This window comes from Delphinus delphis, chromosome 15, assembly GCF_949987515.2.
Source record: "Delphinus delphis chromosome 15, mDelDel1.2, whole genome shotgun sequence".
Classification (NCBI taxonomy): domain Eukaryota; kingdom Metazoa; phylum Chordata; class Mammalia; order Artiodactyla; family Delphinidae; genus Delphinus; species Delphinus delphis.
Window position 1 is genome coordinate 38,642,607 of NC_082697.1, and position 20,860 is coordinate 38,663,466.

Below are 20,860 nucleotides of genomic sequence, written 5' to 3' on the forward strand. Positions count from 1 at the left end.
TGGAGATTCCATGAAAAGTAATGTGTTAAGGTGAAGTTTTAAGATGTTGGTAATATGTGATAAGTATTCACTAGGTTAATTAAGTGACAGGAATCTTTGGGTTCACCCTGTGGGCTGTGGACGAGGGATTGTGGTGAAGGGGTCATGGAGAGATTCATAGTTTGGGCAGGGTTGGCATTTATTACAGGGAATCCGAATCTATGTGTGTGTGTGTGTGTGTGTGTGTGTGTGTGTGTGTGTGTATGTGTGTGTGCATGCGTAAAGATTTGTGTATAGAATATATAGTTATGTATATGCATTTTTTAATTGACTGCAGATTCTAGTCAGTTGAATAAAAAGCTTACTGATTTCACATTAGCTCTTTGCCATTTTCTTAATCAGCAAGCACTAGAAATTTGATAACTATCCTGCTCCTTTTCCTTGAAATAAAAGAAATTAATTCCTTGGGTTAATGATGTGGCGGTAAGTAACAAAACCACGCAGAGACAATGTGGGAAAATGCACACCTGCCCTCGCTTCCTCCTGGTTGGGCGAGTTCTCGGTAGAAGAGTTCTAGATCTGCCTCCAGATCCTGGATCTAATCAGGCCACGGGGCAGAGCAATGGTCCTGCTGAAATGATCAGCACTGGAGAGAGAGGAAAGCAATTGTCTCACGACTTCCGCAGAAGAAATCCAGGGAGGGAAAAGTTTGGGAATGAAGGATCTGGAAGTGCAATGGGTCTGGTTTGATGGCAAGTCAGGAGAGTTTTAAGAGAGGGAGGAGAGAGAAGACATTGGGGAAGCTACTATAGATGTGAAATATTGAAAAGGACAAATACCAGGAAACAGGACCACACGTTGTCTTTAAAGTTAAAATGGACAAATGGAATCCTTTTTCCAGAGATTTCAGGAAAGATTCAACTTGCATTGTAGATACACTTTGGCTGATGGATTATTATTTCCTTGAATATGACACCATACAGGAATGAACTGTAGGGGAAAGCTGTGGAAGGCCTTATCTTATATAAGTTACAATGGCTCTGCAGTCTCTAAGCCTTTTCTTCTTCTGGTAGTAGATCAGCAAAAGAGGTCACGAGAGGGAAGAAATCAGGGTGCTACATTTGCTGTTATTTTGAGAGAAGGGGAAGTGCTGACTAGAATTTGGGAGGGAACAGATTGCCTCTACAGATAGCCAGTGCCATTACCAAGGGGAGCCAAGGGGCAAGAATGGCACAAGGCAGTCCAATATCGGTTTGGAGCTATAGAAGCCCAGGACTCGCCTGCCAACCATAATCTCCGTGCCATGTGCATCTTCTTGCCAAAGGTCAGTGTGGCCATGCCATGCCAGGTGCACACTGGTGGCCATGCTCAAGGGGAAGGTAAAGGATCATGGGGAAACCCCCTTCTTCACTATGGAGAAGGCTGAGTTTATATAAAACCAGAGGAAATCATGCGAAGTGAAAACTCCAAGGGCCCAGGAGCCTTGGTTAGATTTTTCTCCATTAGTTGCTCTCAAAGCCTTCTGTAATTTTTGTTCCTAGCACTTCTTAAAATTACAACTAATTACTGAATAATTATTTGTTAATGTCTCTCTCTTTGGACTCTTAAGTTCCATGTGAGCAGGGATAATTTTGTTCGCCCTAGTGCCCAGCATGGTGTCTAGCTTCTGGTAGGCGTTAGGTGATTATTGATTCATTGTATGAGTAAAATAAGTGTGACCAGAGGTGGGGCAGGAATGAACAAGGCATGTCTAGGGGAGGGATGGTGAAGGAATGTGACCCAGAGGAGAGGTAAGAAACTCTGCACAAAGTTCTAGAGAAAGCAGTAAGTTGCTTCCATTGAGGGTGAGACTGGGTCTTCTAGAATAGTAGTCCCCAACCTTTATGGAACCAGGGACCTATTTCATGGAAGACAGTTTCTCCACAGACCGGGGCGGGGGATGTTTTCAGGATGATTCAAGTGCATTACATTTATTGTGCACTTTATTTCCATTATTATTACATCGTAATATATAATGAAATAATTATACAACTCATCATAATGCAGAATCGGTGGGAGCCCTGAGCTTGTTTTCACTTGCCACTCACTGATAGGGCTTTAATACGAGTCTGCAAGCAATTGATTTATTATGGTCTCTGTACAAACCTCTCTGCTAATGATAATCTGTATTTGCAGTCACTCCCCATTGCTAGCGTCACTGCCTCAGCTCCACCTCAGATCATCAGGTATTAGATTCTCATAAGGGCGTGCAACCTAGATCCCTTGCGTACCCAGTTCACAGTACGATTTGCACTCCTATGAGAATTTGATGCCACCGCTGATCTGACAGGAGGTGGAGCTCAGGCAGTAATGTGAGTGATGGGAAGCGGCTGTAAATACAGATGAAGCTTCGCTCGCTCACCCGCCACTCACTTCCTGCTGTGCAGCCCAGTTCCTAACAGGCCACAGAGCACTACCAGTTCCGGGTAGTGGGACCAGTGTTCTAGAACATCGCTAGATAAAGTGTGGTCCATAGACCAGAGCATCCACATCACCATCACCTGGAGCTTCATGGGAATGGAGGGTCTCGGCCCTACCCACCGCAAGAGAATCTTCATTTAAGCAGATGTCCAGGTGATTTGTGTGCACATTGAAGTCTGAGAAGCACTGCTGTATGGCCTGAGCAAATGTCCTGCTTACTAACGTGGCTAAGGAAAGGCAGGAATCTGCCCCATTGAAATTATTGCATAATGGGTGTGATGTTCAGTCTTTAGATAGGGAAGTCTCCTGAATGTAGACTTATGGCCAGTCCCAAAGTTGGACTGTGAGAAGTGACTGAAATCATGCCAAGCAAATCATGCCAAGTTGACTCACATGGGGAAAAATCACAGTATCCAAACAGGGAAACGGAAAGGCTAAAGTGTAGGAACTGTTTGTCTACAGTATACTTATACCATTGGCTGAATTTCAGGGAAAGGAGAGAGAAAATGAGGATGAATGAGCAAGTCCTGGGAGGTAAACAGTTGGTTGGGGGTTCTTGAGGGATCCTTCAGGAAAAGACATGGAGGTAGGGGAGATGAGAGGGAGATGGAACAAGAGGCCATATTTAGCCAAAAGTGCTGTTTTATATATTTGGGTTTTACCAAGTACTGGAGTGGTATAAAGGGAACATGGAATGACTTGCATGCCATGTCAGAAATGTGACTGAAAGAGGGAACAGTTTTAATCTAAACAATTATAAAAGTTCATGAAGTGTTTTCAGACCCTCCTTTTAGGAAATGAGAGAGAATACAGAAACTGAGGACATTTATTTTTGCAGGTACCTATTATTTAATACAAATACAAAGCACCCAAGGCATCATCACAACTTTATCCCAGATCTCTTTTCAACTGAGCCTGGAGTTCATCTTAACATACAACTCTAGCAGGCACTAGCAAATATTTAGAAATGGCTCTGGAGGTGAAATTCATTTACCATTTTGGGTTCCAGGAAATAGAAAGACATGTGAATAATTTCTCTAGTTATCTATATTTTAGTAATATAAAAATGATTTTGTTTGGGGACAAGAAGTGAGCATTTGTCAATTTTCCTAACTACTCAGTACCTTTGAACACCCTTCCTATTCCTGGGGTATTTTCAATTTTATGATAACACCTTCCCAAGAAGGTGGCCCACAACTCATTTTTCCCCATCTTCCCTTGCCAATAGACTCCACCAATCATGTGTACCTGTGCAAGATTTCTGATTGGAAGAGAGCAGCAAGATGAAGCTGGTACTTCACAGATTCCATTTTTGGTGAAGGGAGTCGTGAAGGCATCCAGGTTTCTAGTATATTAATGGTAGAGGTTCTGGCATCTGGCTACCAACTTGAGTGGTGCAAGCTGAGGGATCTTTACCTAGCTACAGCAGGAATGGGGTCCTGGCTGGAGCAGAGGTACCCTGTGCTTTGGCCATTGTTGTTGACTTTGTAGCCTCTAGACCTGATGCTCTGGCCCTTCTGGAGTTTCTTCAATACTCTTTCATATGTTTCTTTTCTGCTTAAACTAGCTAGAGTGGATATTGTTTGCAGTTAAGATTCCTGAACCTGTGGTTTTAAAGAAAGCTTCAATTCTTCATCTTTCTTTATGAGAATTGGTAAATTACCCCATACTTTTGTGATTTACAGCAATAATAAAAGTATTATCTCTCATGTTTCTGTGAGTCAGGAATATTTAGGAGTAGCTTAGCCTAGGATCTCATTTGCACTTAAGATGTGTGCTGGGGCTGGAGGATCCACTTCTAACATGGTGGCAAGTTGGTGCTGGTTGTTGGTATTTGGCCTCAGTTCCTCTCCAGGTAGACTCCACTACAGGTCTTCTCGACTGTCCTTGTGACAAGTGGCTGGTTTCTCCAGAGGAAGAAATCCACAAATGAGAGAGAGAGAGCCAGGCAGAAGCTATCCTTTTTATGACCTAGCCTGGGCACCGTCGCTTCTACAACATTCTATTCATTAGAAGTGAGTCTCTAAGACCAACCCACATTCAAGAGGAGGGAGAACAGTCCCTGCCTTTTATTTATTTATTTTTAATAAATTTATTTATTTATTTATTTATATTTGGCTGCATTGAGTCTTTGTTGCTGTGTTCAGGCTTTCTCTAGTTGCAGAGAGCAGGGGCCACTCTTCGTTTCTGTGCACGGGCTTCTCATTGTGGTGGCTTCTCTTGTTGTGGAGCGCAGCTCTAGACACGTGGGCTTCAATAGTTGTGGCACGTGGGCTCAGTAGTTGTGGCACGTAGGCTTAGTTGCTCCTCAGCATGTGGGATCTTCCCGGACAAGGGCTCAAACCCGTGTTCCCTGCATTGGCAGGCAATTCTTAACCACTGCGCCACCAGGGGAATCCCAGTCCCCACCTTTCAAATGGGGTAGTGTCAAAGACTTTGTGGACACATTTTAAAACCACCAACCAGGCTTTTTGCCATGTAACTCTGCAGTGCCTTCTCACAGTGGATGACCTGAGCCATTTGACTTAATTTGGCCAACAGGATCTTTGGAGACAGGATGCAAGTGGACATTTGAAAAGTGCTTGCATGCCTTCTTTCACTTGCTCTCTTGCATCTCTACTGTCGTCATGAGAATGTTCCCAGGGTAGCCTATTGCATGATGAGAACTACGTGGTACAGAGTCAAGTATGTTAGTGATCCATGACTGCATAGCAAATTATCCCAAAAGTTAGCATCATAAAACAATAAGCATTTATTATCTTTCAGAGTTTCTGTGGTTTAGGAATTCAGGAGTGGCTTAGCTGGTTGGTTCTGCTCAGGGTTCCAGCTCAGGGGTTATGTTCATCTGAAGGCTTGTCTGGGGCTAGACAGTCCACTTCCAAGATGGTGCTTGCATGTGTCTGGCAAGTTGGTGCTGAATGTTGAGGCTTTGGCTCCTCACCATGTGAATCTCTCCATTGGGCTGATTATGATAATGAAGATGATAATCTTCATCACATGGTATCTGGCTTCCACTTAGCTGAGTGATCCAAATGAGCAAGGCAGAAGCTACAGTGTCTTTTGGGACCAAGCCTTGGAAGAACTGTGTTGGCTTTGGAATATCCTATTAGTTACACAGGACAGCTCTACGTCATGTGGGAGGGGACTGCACAAGGGCATGGACATCAGTAGGCGAGCATCACTGGGGACCATCTTGGAGAATCACAACCACATCACGTTGCCCCAGTCATTCCAGTTGAGGCCAACTTATATCGGACAGTAGCTAGACTGACCCCAGGCACAGGAGCCAGCCCTGGACAAGCAGCAGAGCTGATCCAGATGTGTGAGCAATAAACAAGGTTTTGTGCTTGTTTGTTTGGCAGCGTTACTGTGGCACAGTCACAATAATGTGCTGATACAGGTGCATTAGTGACCCTGGGAAAAATTTAGATGATTATGAATTAGAATTGCAACAAGAATCCCTAGCCTCAGTTTTTCAGTTGCCTAATGCTAAGATTCATGTATAAACAGAATCACTGCCTTTGAGGACTTTATTCTAATAATTTATACACATTTAAGCATTTGAGCCATTGATTTATTTGTTTCTCCTGCAAAATAAAGCTCAGGAATAAATGCATGAAGTTGCTTTTTTTTCCCCTTGTCTCAATAGTATATTATTTATCTAAAGAATTATAGAAAATTATTATTTCATTAATTTATAGTAATACAGCTTTAGAGTATAACTTAAGACTTGAATGTATAGTATATTTGTTGTATGACTTTGCTACAAAAAGGCAAGTATATTAAAATATGTATATGGTTGCATGTATTATTTTGGTATTTGCAAGGGTACAGAATTGTTTTATTTATATTTTTAATTTAATTTTATTTATTTTTTTATACAGCAGGTTCTTATTAGTCATCCATTTTTATACACATCAGTGTATACATGTCAGTCCCAATTGCCCAATTCATCACACCCCCACCCCCATCCCCCACCGCTTTCCCCCCTTGGTGTCCATACGCTTGTTCTCTACATCTGTGTCTCAATTTCTGCCCTGCAAACCAGTTCATCTGTACCATTTTTCTAGGTTCCACATATATGTGTTAATATACAACATTTGTTTTTCTCTTTCTGACTTACTTCACTCTGTATGACAGTCTCTAGTTGCATCCACATCTCTACAAATGACCCAATTTCATTTCTTTTTATGGCTGAGTAATATTCCATTGTATACATGTACCACATCCTCTTTATCCATTCATCTGTTGATGGACATTTAGGTTGCTTCCATGACCTGGCTATCATAAATAGTGCTGCAAGGAACATTGGGGTGCATGTGTCTTTTTGACCTATGGTTTTCTCTGGGTATATGCTCAGTAGTGGGATTGCTGGGTCATATGGTACTTCTATTTTTAGTTTCTTAAGGAACCTCCATACTGTTCTCCATAGTGGCTGTATCAATTTACGTTCCCACCAACAGTGCAAGAGGGTTCCCTTTTCTCCACACCCTCTCCAGCATTTGTTGTTTGTAGATTTTCTGATGATGCCCATTCTAACTGGTGTGAGGTGATACCTCATTGTAGTTTTGATTTGCATTTCTCTAATTTTGTTCTGAATTGTTCTCAAGCTCTTTTGATGTTTAGAAAGTGGAATTACTTTTCATAAACTTTAAATTTTTTTTTTAAAAATCAGTTTTACTAAATCTAGTTTCCATATAATGAATTCATCAATCTTAACTGTGCAGTTTGGTTAGTTTAATGAATGTGTATAGTCTTGTAATCACCACCACAGTTGAAATATAACACATTTCCATCATCCCCCAACATTTGCTCATATCATATGCACTTTTAAGTAAACTTTTTTTAAGTAAAATATACATGCAGAAAAAGGCACCAGCCATACTTGTGTAGCTTGATGAATTTTTACAAAGTGTATCTGTCATTCAAATCAAGAACTAGAATGTAACAAACACTCCAGGGGTGCCCACATGTCCCCTTTCCTCAGTGGTAACCACTAATCGGGCTTTCATCACCATAAATTAGTTGTCTGTTTTTGAACTATTATAATAACTATTCCATTCCATCTGGTTTCCTTTGTTAAACATTATCCTTGTGAGATTTTCTCATATTGTTGCCTGTAGTTGTAATTCGTTTATTCTCATTGCTATCGTTGTGTGGATATGTCACGATTTATTTATCCATTCTATTCCTGATGAACATTTGGGTTGTTTCCAGTTTTGGGCTGTTAGGAGTAGACCTGCTGTGAACATTCTGATACCTGTTTGCTTGCACTATTTGATGGCTTTGCTTTTCTTAGGGGATAGAAGGAATATAATGGAATCAAACACTGCTTGTTCATTTTGATCCAATTTACTATTGGGGGCTCTGGCCAAAAAACAATAGACTTTTCAGAGGAGATTTTACCTGATAGAAGATTAGGCCTCAGGTTTGTATTTGCTGTATTTTATGAGAAATAAAAGAGTGGATTTTGAAACTTGAGAGTCAGGTTACTGAGATGGTAAAATGTTCTTCACATTCTGGGCTCTGTACCAGCCTTTGATCCCTCTCTCCCTCCCCTTTTCCCCCTTTCCTTCCTTCCTTCCTATCATTTGTAAATGGATGTGAATTTCAAAGACTGATTTGAATTGTCCTCAGATGGGGATTTTTTTTCTATGAAAGTGAAGATGAAGTCAAGTGTTTTTCAATTTGTTCTAAATGACTTCTTTTCCTGGGAAATAGGTTAGGCTTTCATAAACATTGAGACATTTTTGTTGTCTCAAATTTTGTTCTGCTTATTACATCCTTCCAGACAGGTCTCTATAAGCCATAAGAAAGGCCACGACAACCATCATAACACACATCCGTTCCATCACCGAGGCGCTGGTAGCCCTGCCATTAGAGAAACCTAACGTTTCATCTGCCAGTGGTGATGGGCTGGCCAGACCTCAAAATGATCCACAAATGGCAGTTTGCAGGCTGTTATTTTATAGACTATAGACTAGTTGGAAAGTCCTATTTTTTTCTAGGGAAGGTCATCTGTTCAATATTGAAATTACTTTTAAACAAGGGCTACTGAAGGGCAATCCCACGTCCCACATGCTACACGTATTTTAAGGAAAAAGAATTGCAAATTCTAGCTGCTTCTAGTTCTTTTCTTGGACAAACTACCAGTTAACCTATTTTTGAAAGGTCCTTCCAAGCCATGTAGACATGTAGTGAGCAGGTGGGGTCAGCTCTCCAGTCACCACTCCCTATCAATCCTTTCTCAAGGACCCTTAATGACCCAATTTGGTTCATCCTTACCCACAACTTCACAGTTGGCCCTGATGGGTTAAGTCAGCTGCTCTTTAGCCTCTGATATGATAATCATTGGCTACACGTTGTAAGTCAGGCTAATCAGGTCAGCACAAATCGTTTCTGGACCTATGGTTTGAACTACTGGGACAGCTTACTGTTTCCATTTTGTAGGATTTGGAACTGGGAGCTGGGAATCTTGAGGTTGCTGACAACTATCTTTGATGCAAGGCTACCTGCTGTTGTGTAAGGAAGGAACAACAAAGAAGCAGTGTTTGTAGTATTCAGGCTCTGTCATTTCTGCACTCTCCTGAGTGAAGCTGGTAAAAAAGAATTTCTTCTTTGTTTCTCCCAGTTGTGTCCATTTCAGTAAACAGACCCATTTTTGACAACTGCCCTAAGGACCTGTGAATGACCATAGAAGCTAACTACGCCTTCATTTACGAAAATATCAATTTGCATTCACAGGAGAAAAATTCAAGGAGCATCAAGGGTTGGGGTTTGTGTTTCTCCCCCTTAATGCACATGGGACTCTGAAGCACACAGATTTTGGTGTTACAGTCTCAATCTCTTTGAGGCAGAAAACTCACTCAATGGAAGTCATTTGCATTTCTGTTTGAGCAGCCTGGAGACAAATATAGTGAAATGAATAGCCTTTTAATTTAAGTGGCTTCCCAGTATGAATCCAAAAATAGAAGGCACAATTGTCTTGAAGTTACTGGAGAAATCACTAAGATCCAAGTCCAGCACATCAGCACAAAACTTCCCCTCAACCCCCCACTAGGGTGTAAGCATCTTTCTCACTGATGCCAGGCCTTCCACAGAAACCGGGGTAAGTGGGAGTTTCCGGCAGGGGGATGTCTAGCCCCAAATGGACACACCTGTGTCTCTTTATTGGTGATTGGTTTGACTGTCTTAAAATATGACATATTTGTTATACATATGTGTGTGTTATTACATATTTGTGTACTTCTCAAAATCAAAATAGAGCCAATGACGAGAAAAAAATCTAATACATTTTGACTTTTAAAAATGAAAATAGGGACTTCCCTGGTGGTTCAGTGGTAAAGAATGCACCTTACAATGCAGGGGACTCGGGTTCCATCCCTGGTCAGGGAACTAAGATCCCACATGCTGTGGGGCAATTAAGCCTGCAGGAGCTACAAGTAATGAGCTCGGGGGTCTCAGCTAGAGCCCGAGTGCCGCAAACTACAGAGCTCCCGCGCTCTGGAAACCATGCGCCACAACTACAGAGGCCACAGGCCCTGGAGCCTGGGCACCACAACTAGAGAGAAGCCCATGCGCCACAATGACAGATCCCGCATGCCTCAGCAAAGATCCTTAGTGCCGTGACTAAGACCCGACGCAGCCAAAAATAAATTAAATAAATAAATAAGAAAATAGAAGAGGGTATCATAGCGTGGTTAGAAGTGAAAGCCTGGTTCAAGGGTTGCCAGAAAGTCCTGACACTGCAGTCTTCTGCCTCTGAGAGCTAATATCCTGTTGGAAATTCCTGGAGTTAATCTTGCCTTTGGGTTGGAAGGGAAGAAAAAGGGAAAGGTGTATGCGGTCTGAGTTTAAGCCAACATTCTGAATTCCTTGTACAGTTGAAACATCTCTAAGCAGAACACTAGCATCTTGTGGTCACCCCTTGTTGGGCTACACCCCGAAGGCCCGCAAGCCTTGTAGTTGCCCAGCCTCGAGACCCAAGCAAGAGCCCGGAGAGAGCAACAGAAACATTCAAGTTTTATTGGACAGGGGGATCGTACACAAAGGGTCCTGGAGCAACACCCCACCACATGTGGCAGACGGTGGGCAGGACGTGGCAGCAGTCTTTGCTGTTTGAGGGAGAAGGAGGCTACCATGTATAGGGGAAAGTGACGTCAGGTGGGCTCATCAGTTACCAGGGACAAATTAAGCCCTATAATTAAGAGGCTGGATAGTCACGTGAGCGAAGCAGGGACTGGTCGAGCAGGGGATGTACAGAGAACAAGAGAACAGCCACCTGAGTGTCCTGACCATACAGCCCTAGGGCAGGATTTGGGTGGGAAGACGTGCGAGATGGTGATGGATGTTGCGGGAGAGAGGGGCTGACGGAGAAGAACGTTAGGCACTGAGGAGAGCAGGCGTTTTCTCTGAAGGAACTTTCATTTCCCTCTGATGAGAAGAGGTGCTCATGTCTAGCTTCTCTGAAATTCTTTTCTCCACTCTGGAATGGAAACAAAATGCCTTAGGTTGAAGGATATAATTCTTCCCTAGAATTTTAGTGGAATGCAAATTCTGAGGGAAAAATTGGATAGAAACACCATTAAAATAAGTTCATTTGATTAAAACAAGAGAATAAATTGCATGATCTGGCAGAATCAGAGGGTCCCTGAGAAGAGAAAGATCAGGGTCCCCTGCATAGAGTCCCCACTTGGTTCAATTCCAGCTCTGCTTCCAGTTGGAATACATAGCAGAGCTGAGCTCCACCTCACACACCTTTCTGGACCCGTCCTCCCCATGTGCAAGAGCAATTCCCTTGATAGAAGTTTCATCTTTTAACCCAAAGTCTGTATTTCCCTTTTTATTTACTCCCCCAAGACCATGGTCCTAGGCAAAATTATTATAGGAGGTGTCGTGAACTTTGGTTTAATCATCTGCCTTCTGCCCTCTCCAAGTCCTTGGGTGTGTCTCTTCCCTCCCAGTCTATCCTCTATTTCCCAACCATCCTCAACTACCCTCTACCTGTGTTCAGATCTTCACTGCATCTACTCACTTCATTCTCAGGACAACATGATGGGGCTTGTCCTATCATTGGCCCATTTTACAGATGAAGAAAGTGAACCTCAGAGAAGGAACCATCCGAGGTTCCCACAGCACTCACGTTCTAGTTGGAGATTTCTGAAGACAGAGCAACATCTACGCTCCTAGGGAATATATTCCCATAAGAGAATTCCAAGTGCTAGGAGGGACTGAGGACCTCAGGACTCTCTTTAGGAAAACCACAGTTAGATTGACTGCAACTGTGCAGGCCGGTTCTTTGCTCACAGTCTCCAGGGGAGGAGGGAGTGGTTCTATTTGGACTGGAGAAGCAGCCATGAGCTTTGGAACAATGAAAGTGGGGACTGATTCTTAGGCTTTGCAAACAATGAGTCCCTCTGTTTTGGAAAACACTTCTCTTCCTCCCTTGATGTCAAGTGTGGCATTGAAAGACGTAGAATAGAATAAAGAATTAGGACCGGCAGTAAAAAGAAACATGTCTTGCTGCTAGCTCTTTCCATGACTCTCTTGAAATACAAGGGAGGCCCTTCTTTGGGCTTCAGATTTTTTCCGTCTGTGACACGAGAGCTTTTCATTAGGTCATTCCTCAGGCCCCCATGTTAGCTAAACTTCTTCTTGCTGCTTGAGAAAAGGAATTAAATCCCCATTTAATATGCGTAGTCTAAATTGGAAACCTTCCAGTACAAAGGTTTCCAATCAACTATTCTTTTCCCCACTAGTGCCTTTATCTCTCTCACCTTTGGGATCAATCCTGACTTCCTTCTTGGGCTGTTAATAATTAATAGCACAGCCGTTTATAAGTCAGTGGTAATATGTTTTGATTTTATCATTTCTTTTCATGAATTATGGATATCATTAAAAAGCAATTTTTAAAAAGTCCAAGAAGGGACCAGAAGTTGATGGGAGGTCAGAGGAGATGAGAGGGCACACGATCTCGCTTTGCCATCTCTGTCAGGTTCAATAAACAGCTTTCAGCTTGAAGGAATTTAAAACTGCTGGTAGCTCCAGCGCTTCTCAATTCTCTGCTTATCCTTGCCTGTGATCTCACACACGAGTGATGTAACACATGCCTTTGGTGGTGAAAGTATCAAATGATAATCCTTTTCTAGAGGACAATGTTGGCAGGATGCTTATCAGTTTGGGTTTAGCGGTTGCATTTCTAGAAAGGCACTTAAAGAGAATAGATGAGAGTCTGTGTAGTATTTGGCTCTGAGACTGCAGTGAAGCTCTGTCTTTAATGTCAGAGAAGTGGAAGCAACCTAGGTATCAACAATAGGGTATGTGGAAATGATAGCACACTCCTATAATGGGATACATTGTCATCATTAAAAAGAGTGTTAAAGACTAACATATTTTGATAAAAGAAGATGTTTATTGTGAGGTGCAAAGGCAGGCCGTAAAGCATAAATAGAGTATGGTCTTCTTTATTTCAGTTTTGTAGTAGGTAAAGGAAATTTCTGCTTGAACCTTGCCCGTACACAGAAAGGCTTGACCCCTGCATAACCAATGCCTGCTTAAGTCTTCAACAATTCATGCTGGACCCCGTTGAGACCCACACTCCTGTAGGAAACTGGAAATGCAAATGGCATCACACAGTGGTAATGACCAATCTCAATAGCGACTTTTCAATCCCCTTCTGCCAGCAGTCTCAAGGAGCCTTTTGATCCTCCCTTATTTGGAAGGGACTTCTCTTCATTGTGGTCTATCTGGCTCTCACACCCCCCACCAGGAGAGCCCGGCTGAACTCTCTCCCAACGCAGCTTTCTTTGTCCATCAGCCTAAACAGAGACCATTTTGGGGCTTTAGTTAATTGGTGACATACTTGAATGTAGTTTTTTTTTTTTTTTTTTTTTTGAGGTACGCGGGCCTCTCACTGTTGTGGCCGCTCCCGTTGCGGAGCACAGGCTCCAGACGCGCAGGCTCAGCGGCTATGGCTCACGGGCCCAACCGCTCCGCGGCATGTGGGATCCTCCCGGACCGGGGCACGAACCCGCGTCCCCTGCATCAGCAGGCGGATTCTCAACCACTGCACCACCAGGGAAGCCCTGAATGTAGTTTTTTACTAGTTGTAGTCAAACAATTATTATCTACAAGTCTTCTGCGACTACCTTTTGCATGCCGTGCACCTGTAAACATATACCTTTGAGTTACTGACCCAAGGGGACAGAGAACCTTGAGGAAGAGATTTGAATCAGAAGTGGAAATTCTTCTCCCTCCTCCCTTCTCTCCCCCTTCTGGAAGGCAAAGTATGTGGGAAGTGAAAATAAGAAATTTACCCGCAGGATTTGGACCACTTCTTCCTTACAGAACAAATTCATTTTCCACCCTGGTTGGGACATGCTCTCAAATGAACAGATAGAATCTACACCCTTGTAGGAATTTTGCCAGTTTGGATGGAGATGGATTTGTGGCCTGGTACACAGTCTTCCAGTTCCTCTAATATAATAAACAGAAACAGACTCACAGACATGGAAAACAAATTTATGGTTGCCAAAGGGGAAAGTCGGAATAAATTAGGGACTTGGGATTAACAGATACACATTACTATATATAAAATAGATAAACAGCCAGGATCTACTGTGTAGCACAAGGAACTATAGTATCTTGTAATAACCTATAATGGAAAATAATCTAAAAAGAATATATATGTACATATATATGTATAACTGAATGGCTTTGCTGTATACCTGAAACATTGTAAATCAACTATACTTCAATTAAAAAAAAAATGAAAATAGAACTATAGGCTGGAACCTGTTTCTGTCTGGAGTGAGTACCAGGTGGGACTTGGCTCTGCATCTTACGTAGACCAGAGGTTTCACACTTCATTTTATTTAAACCCTTTCCCTCCCTTCTTTCCAATATAAGCTCACATCACAATATTTTGTCTGCTTTTCTAATTAAAAAAATGGGGCTTCACTGTTTGGTAAGACTGACAGATTTTCCTCCTCATTTGTTTGATTAAAGACTCGGGAAACTTTGAGGGGTCCTGCTGATGGTTTCTTCCCACATTTGAATGAAATGCAAAACAAAAAGCTTCAAGTGCCAAGGAGTAGGCAGGTGTATTTATATCGATGCTATCTATAGCTGCTGTTTCTTTGGCTGTTAGGGAATGAGTTGCTCCCTGCTGCAAACTTTGAGTTTGTGGAACTTTTGGATAAAGTTGGGTCAAAATGCTCTTTTACTCCCTTCTCCTCTTTCCAACTTTGCCCACTTTGGTCCTTGAGCCAGTCGTGTCCCTGGAGTCGTAGTGAGCCTGGATTAGAGCTCCCATCAGTGGGCAAGCAGGAGACCCCATCTATCCTGGAGACCTTGTGGTTTGCAGGTAGAGGAAGGGAGGCCTTCAGGCCAGGGATTGGCAAGCTTTTTCATGAAGGGCCAGAGAGAAAATATTTTCAGCTTTGTTGGTCTCTGTCACAATTACTAACTCTGCCATGGTAGTGGGAAAGCAGCCATAGACAAAGGAGAGTGGCTGTGTCCCAATAAAACTTTACTTACAAAATCAGGTGGCTGGGCTGGGCCACAGCTCATTGACCTCTGGTCCGGGACATTTGGAATGTTCACGGTTAATGTACAGAGGGGCGGCATAGTAAGTGTGCTCACTAGACAGGTCTGAGTTTGAATTCTAGATTGTCCACTAACCAGGAATGTGTCCTTCGACTAGTTACTGACTTCAGTAATAAAATGGTAATAAAAATCCCCACCTTGCAGGTAAACTGGAAAGAGGGCTGGTTCAAGTCCTGGATTGATCTTCAACCACTTGTAGAAACGTGGCCAGGGTATTTATATCACTGTTTCTAGAGACTAAACTAGAAATTAGACTTCAGATGCTGGGGCCTGTGGGCCATACTCAGCTAACTGGTGTTTTATTATTTGGCTTTTGTAGTGTTTTAAAGACATGGGTAGCACTGAGTATGAATGCTTTTAGATATACTGTATGTTTTGATTTATCTGTCACTACTACTCTGTTGTCTTATGACTGAATAGTTTCACGTTTTAAAATTTCCTGCCTGGTGTCTATAGGCGTTTAAATTTATGACCCCTTAATGGAAGGAGTCTAAAGTCTTGTCAAACTTGGGAAAGAATGTGACTCTCCCACTCTCAGAGGATGAGGCCAAATATAGTTTCAGTATATGTTTCTGTGGAACTAGTCACACAAGACATAGTGGTTTAAAAAAAGAATCACACGTTACTTCTGAGTCTAGGAGTTAGCCAGGCTGTTATGCTGATGTGGGATGGGTTCAGCTGATCCCGCTGGGCTCTCTCATGCCAGCTGGGGTTCAGCTGGAGGAGGGCTGCGGTAGGTCTGCCTTAGTTAACATAACTCCACTGTCCTGCATGTGTCTCATAGACCTCCAACAGGACAGCTAAGGCAAGTACTCAGAGAAGCAAGAGGGGAGGTACATACCATGCTTTTACAAGCATCTGCTTGCATCGAGTATACTGCTCTCCTATTGGCCAAGACAAGTCACGTGGCCAAGTCCAGAGTCAGTGTGTGAGGTCACTACCAAAGGCACAGGGGGCAGGGGAAAACTGGGGCTATTAATGCAATAAATCCATCACAAACATTAAGACAGTGGTTTGTATGCGGGTAGTGGAGACAGCATTATTCCCTTTGTCATTGCTGAAAAATGTGGTAACTTCCCCCAAACAAAGACAACAGTGAGTGTAAGTGTGTTTGAGTATGTGTGTGTGTGTGTGTGTGTAAGAGATGATGTTTCACTCTTTTCTCTTTTTCCCCCAAACCAAGAGGAAAGGAAGTTTGGAGACTTTTGAAAAACTTTTCTCTCAGTTCTTTTGGGAACTGTTAAGAGGATGATTTTAAGGACACTCAACTGGGAAATCTTTTTCCAAACAAACACAGCCCTCCTTTTTGACATCTTGATTTTGACATCAAGAGCTGCCTGCATTTTTAGTTTGGAATTCATTTTTGGAAAGTTGGTCATTTTTTTTTCTGGCACAGGCCAAGAAAAACTATTTATTTTAAAGGTGACAGTGAGTTAAAAAAGAAACATGGATTGGTTATGTTTGCAAAGTAAAAATTGTGAGTTTTCCATAGACCTGTGTTCAAGTGATGACAGTAAAAGATAGGGACCAATACTGACTTTGTAAATCTTTTCCTTTGGTACAAGTGTTCTAGATAAATTCCCATAGGTAAGCACTGAGATAAAACTCAGAAGGCTGAAATGTTGAGACTATATATCACTGATATTTATTCTTTAGAAGATAATTTAGGGTACAATGAGGAAAAAAACCCCATGTTTCCAAAGCATCGTTTCTGACCTTTGGGGTTTTTTTTGGCCACGTGGCACGTGGAATCTTAGTTTCCCGACCAGGGATTGAACCCACGCCCCTTGCCCTGGAAGTGCAGAGTCTTAACCCCTGGACTGCCAGGGAAGTCGCAGTTTCTGAAATTTTAATGGAGGTAAACAACGCCAGAACACAGAACTCTCAGTCCATTGTTCAGCCACTAGGTTGCCTAAGTGCTTAGTATCACAAGAGAATGAGAGGAATGCCACAGCTGAGAAAACTGAATCCACTCCATGTCAGAGCTGAGAAAGCTGAGTCCACTGAGGTGAGGATGAGCTCCTTGACGCCCACAGTGTGGTCTGTGGACAGACAACATCACATCATCCCAGAGCTTGTCTCTACCCAACCTTGGCTCCACCCAGACCTGCTGAGTCAGTCTGCATTTTACCAAGCCTTCAAGGATTTCTGTGCACACGAGCATTTGAGAAGCACTGGTTTATAATGAATTATAATATAAATTAGAGGCTACATCTGGCTTTAATAGAAACATTGATGTTACAAAACATTTATTCATAGATCAGTTTAATAACGGCCCTGGATCTTTAATCATTGGGTCTCAGTATTTACATCCATCTGAAACGGAGCAGGACGCTATGGTCCTTCCCCCCATGTCCTCTGCCTGCCTTTTGACTGTGGAAAAACTTTAGCCAAAGAACAAGTTTAATCAGAGAAGTGAGAAAATGCAGAAACAAAGGAAAGCAATCCAACAGGACAAAACGATAACAGTTTAGTCACTGAGCAAAGTCAAGGAGCTTTAGTTCCTCTTCAAGGGCTCTAGATAATATTCTGAGCCATGTCCTGTGAGCTGTCTTGTACATACTGAAACCCCCGCCAGGTGGAAGAAGTTGACTACATGAAGACCAGACAGTAGCCATGACAGAAGCCGCCAGAATTCCAAGAATTGGCCTCAAGGAAATGGAAACAAACCGACCCTGAAACTGAAGATTAACTGTACTGAAAACAATCAAGATGACGCTGATCAGACCGCCGCATGACCAATTTCAAGATGACTGTCAGAGCTGACTATGCTGTTTCTGCATGTAGCCCCCTCCCTCTGTCTATAAAAGCTCTTGCCCACTGACTGTCAGCTGGGGGGAGTCAGCCTTCTGACAGGCATCTGCCCTCCCCTCCCGCGGTTGCCGGTATCCAAAATAAAGCAAACTTTCCTTTCCACCAACCTTGCCTCTTTATTGGCTTTTGAGCGGCGAGCAGCCAGACCCCACTCTCGGTTCCATGTCCAACAGGGACCCATAACTCCCCTGAATGCTTTCCAAAGCGGTTGAGGCCATCAAGCAGTCGCTATAATAAAGTGCTCTGAAGCAAATGAAGAGGTATAAATATTGGGTCTTATTAAAGAAGTACTTGGATCTAAATATCTCAGTGCAAGTCCCAAACACTGACGAAGCTAATGAGTTCAAGAAATGCTGCTGTACCTTCACGATGCCATGAACTGCCCACCCTAGTAGCTGACATTCTAGCCACTGTGGTGTCTGTGAATCTGCTACATCTGTCAGTGATGACCCGTCACTTCAAAGGAGAGTCTGCACACCTGTCACTTGATTCCCTCTGAGATCTTGTGGCTGAGAATGTCCTCTGACCAGCTGCATCACCTGGGGGCTTGTTGGAAATGCAGAGCTTCCAGCTCGATGCCCATCTACTGAACCAGAACCTGCAATTTGATGAGATCTTCCCTAACCCTTGGGTAAATTAATGTTCGAGAAACACTGATCTAAGTGACTGTGTTCAGCCTTGCCTGCACATTAGAATTCATCGGGGGCCTTTAAATACCAGTGTGTAGGCCCCACCCACTCTAAGGCCAATTAAATTAGAATATTTGGGAGTGACCCCTGTCATCTGTATGTTTTTAAAGCTTCTAGATGTTACTCTTAGATACTATTTGGGGGTGCAAAGTGAAATGGAGATAAAGGCCAGGAACAGTCCAACGATACAAGTCTTAGAAATATTTGGCATTTGAAGTGAAATGGAGCTTGGATGTGAGAGGAGTAAGAAAAAAGAGTGATGGCAAAAAAAGAAAGTGGAGCCGAGTAGAATCCCAGTTGTGGAAATGGCAGAGGACCTTTTGGGAAAAGCTAGACGTCACACTGAATGTTAAGTTATATGTGCTGCTGTGATACAAAGGCTTATTTTTTTAAAATTAATTAATTAATTAATTTTATTTTTGGCTGCATTGGGTCTTCGTTGCTGCACGCGGGCTTTCTCTAGTTGCGGCGAGCGGGGGCTACTCTTCGTTGCGGTGTGCGGGCTTCTCATTGTGGTGGCTTCTCTTGTTGCGGAGCATGGGCTCTAGGTGTGCGGGCTTCAGTAGTTGTGGCACGCAGGCTCAGTAGTTGTGGCTCGCGGGCTTAGTTACTCTGAGGCACGTGGGATCTTCCCGAACCAGGGCTCCAACCTCTGTCCCCTGCATTGGCAGGTGGATTCTTAACCACTGCATCACCAGGGAAGTCCAAAGACTTCTATCTTCCTGGAACTTTTAGTAAAGGTACAGGTGGTTGGCTTGTTTTATGGAAAATAAGGAATAAGGGCTGAACCCAGTGCCTGAGTTTATGTAGAAAATATGCATTAAGGGTGGGGCGATGATGCAGGTCACAAATACAGGACACCTGATTACATTTTTAATTTCAGATAAAGAATGAAAACCTTTTTAGTATGAGTGTGCACTATGCAATATTTGAAATATCTGAAATTTACATTTATCTGAGAACCCTGTATTTTTATTTGCTCAATCCAGCAACCTTATCGTGAACTCGAAACTGGTTCGTGAGAAGCAGGAGCTGAGGGCCAGAGGCCATCATAAGAATGTTAGTACTGAGCTGGCAGAAATCTTGGCAAAGATATTGGACTTAAGATGACCTAAGACATCTTACCTACATTTGGTTTGAATCAGAACCAAATGTATTCAAATCTTTATTCTCCATTTTTCGATTTTCTTGCATCTCCCCACTTTCCCCTCTCCCATTCACCCTTGCCTTCCTTTTGTTTATTTGTAAAGTGAGCTTTTTCTTGACTTGGTGTTTGTTCTTTTCCCAGTGTCCTCCAGTTCTAGCTAAAGTACAGCTCTGATTCTTCAAGTCAATACAAATCCCTTGGTATTTTCGAACCGGCTCTTATTTATTTACCTGTCTTCTCCACCACAGCATTGGAGACGGTCCATAAATTTACATTTCTAAAGTGCTTCCATTCTACTCTATTTGGTGATAGACGATTTCCTGAGGGCAAGAAAGAGAGTCAGCTCAGGGTGGTGAGAAACATCTGTGGGTGGAGATGAAAACAGCAGCAAAATGAAAACAAAGAATGTTTTCTGCAACCAGCCCCCACTAACAGCCCTCTCTCCCTGTGCCGGCGACAAAGAGCTTTTTCAGATGGGGTGGCAAGCAGGCAGGGGACCTCTCTCAAAACCACCAAGTCTGTTTATGTAGATATTATTTTCTTTTGAAAACTGCCTGAAGAAGAGCCTTGTGAAGCGTCTTTCAAGAAAACCATGGGCAACCTTGGGTGGTAATGGAGATGCAGAAAGAACAAAGGGGCAAGCACCCCGGGGTGTTCTTCTTTTTGCTTGCATCACAACGAGGAAAGAAAAAGAGAAAGAAATGGGATAGATCAGTGCTTCTGAAAGTGTAGTCTTTAGACCAGCAGTAACAGCAGCACCTGGGAATTACTAGAAATACAGAATCTCTGGCCTGCTAACTCAGAAACTCTGAGGGGGTCCAGCAATCTGTGTTTTTAACAAGCCCACCAGGTGATTCCAACGAACGCTAAAGATTGAGAACCACTAGGACGGACAGTTTTACCTCTTCACCCTCAATAAGAAAATCTCATCTCTGCTACCGAGCGCCACCATCTTGGTTGACGTGGATCGCCCGGATGTGCAGGGCTGGGCTGTGAAGACAAGGAAGGAGGAGGCTTCCTTTTGCCTAGGGAATCTTTTTCTTTAGTTGAATGATAAAAAGGTGTCCAGGATAGGTAAGGACAGAAGAAATAGCACAGACTGAAATGAGACTTACTCTTTCTGTCAGTTTCCGAGATCCAACAAGAGTCACACAGAAGGGAAAGT